Source organism: Rana temporaria, chromosome 3, assembly GCF_905171775.1.
Source record: "Rana temporaria chromosome 3, aRanTem1.1, whole genome shotgun sequence".
Taxonomy (NCBI): Eukaryota; Metazoa; Chordata; class Amphibia; order Anura; family Ranidae; genus Rana; species Rana temporaria.
Genome location: NC_053491.1, coordinates 373,162,359 through 373,164,719, shown reverse-complemented (window position 1 = coordinate 373,164,719; position 2,361 = coordinate 373,162,359).

The window sequence follows — 2,361 nt, the reverse complement described above, 5'->3', positions numbered from 1 at the left end:
CTCAGACTTTTTGACCCCGCACCCTCTGACGTACCCTCTGCTACGTCACTGGGTAAGCCCAGTCTTCCCTCTTCCTGGGCTTCCCCAGTGACGTAGCAGAGGGTACGTCAGAGGGGCGGGGTCACGTGACGGGTGGCCCTGCCTCCTCTATATAAGTAATGTCACAGCTCCAGCGCGTCATTCGCTGGGCTGTGTCCAGCGGTGAGAGGAGGTCGGCGATGCTGCTCTCTGGATGGATGGATCTCCTCATCGCTGGAGATCACCCGCACCCGTCGCTGGATCAGGACAACGTTGGAGCAGGAAGCCGGGAATGAGTGGTCTATCACCGCTGGAGATTTTTTCTTTTTCTTTTTTATTAATAAAGGACTTTATTCTACGGTGTGTGTTTTTTTTTTTTACAAGAATTTACACTTCCTTCGTGAAATGGTAGGGGTACAGTGTACCCCATTACCATTTCACACAGGGGGGGTCAGGATCTGGGGGTCCCCTTTGTTAAAGGGGTCTTCCAGATTCTGATAAGCCTCCCGCCCGCATACCCCACAACCACTGGGCAAGGGTTGTGGGGATGAGACCCTTGTCCCCATCAACATGGGGACAAGGTGCTTTGGGGACCCTCCCAATGTTGAGGGCATGTGGCCTGGTGCGGTTCAGGAGAGGGGGGGCCGCACTCTGTCCCCCCTCTTTTCAGCGGCCGGCCAGGTCAATGTGCTCGGATAACGGGTCTGGTTATGGATATTTAGGGGGAACCACACGTCATTTTTTTTTTAAATTGACGGCGGGGTTCCCCTTAATATCCATACCAGACCTAAAGGGTCTGGTTATTGAATTTGCGGGGACCTCCACGCATTTTTTTTCCCGAACTCCGAACCCAGACCCAAACTTTTTCCAATTATTTGGGTTCGGGTCCGGGTTCGGGAAAAACCCAAAGTCGGTACCGAACCCGTACTTTACAGTTCAGGTTCGCTCAACTCTAATACCAAGTTCCCGGCCAACGACCATTCGGAGCAAAATCCATGGAAAAGTCAGATGGAAGTGCGATCGTGTGTATGAGGCTTTAGGCAAACCAACCTGCTTGTGTTGCCTTGATCAGTTCAGCCATTCTTGCAATTGATAATATTTGCCTGAAAGTGCCAGTATCTCCCTTCTGTCGTGGCACAAATAAGAGATTCCTAAACAGACAAAAATGTTAAAAACAATTTCTCCTGCAATAAAAGATTCAAAATATCATTGATTAGGTAGCCTCTTATAGTGAAGCTGTCAATAACTTTACAAGTCTGCAGGAAAAAAATTCCCAACGTGTCACATTATACACCAACAGAAACAGTTTTCAGAAAAGCTCCAGTCCAGGGACTGTGCCTAGGCTGAGATGATGTCATCAGTCTGCTGCAGGCAGGAGGAAGCATTTCCTCAGTCTCCCCTCCCCCCAGTGATCAGGCTGCAACATTGTAACTTTGTAGCAAATCACACAAGGTGAAAGACTGCAACAGGGGCTGGTCTGTGGCAGAGATTTGTGGACACTGGGCCAGATTCAGATAGGAGATACGCCGTCGTATCTCTGAGTCCGGCCGTCGTATCTATGCGCCTGATTCATAGAATCAGGTTACGCATAGATAACCCTAACATCCGACAGGTGTAAGTGACTTACACCTGTCGGATCTTATAGGTAGATTCACAATGAGTTAGGCCGGCTTATCAGTAGATAAGCCGACCTAACTCAGAATCTACGCCGACCTAAGTTTAAGCGTATGCTCAAAGAGAGATACGCTTAAACATATCTAAGATACGACGGCTTGCGCCGTCCTATCTTAGATTGCAATATTTTGGATGTCCGCTAGGTGGCGCTTCAATTGCGGTCGGTGTAGAATATGTAAATGAGGGGATACGCCGATTCACGAACGTACGCCAGGCCGACGCAGTACTTTTACGCCGTTTACGTAAGAGATAGGCCGCGTAAAGTTAGAGCTAGGCTCTAGTGGAATAGTAATGTCAAGTATGGCCGCCGTTCCCGCCGCGAAATTCGAAATTTTTACGTCGTTTGCGTAAGTCGTCCGCGAATCGGGATTTACGTCATTTACGTCCACGTCTAAATCAATAGGCCCGTATGGTGTACTTAGCCGCAATGCGCACTGGGAAATGTAGGCGCCCGGCGCATGCGCAGTAGCTAAAAAACGTCAAAAACGTGAGGTCAAGCCTCATTGCCATTAAACACGCCCCCCTCCAACCCATTTGAATTAGGCGCCCTTACGCCCGCCGCGTTTACACTACGCCGCCCTAAGTAAGGAGTTAAGTGCCTTGAGAATCATGTACTTGCCTCTCTTACTTAAGGCGGCGTAGTGTAAACATGCTAGGCTACGCCGCCGC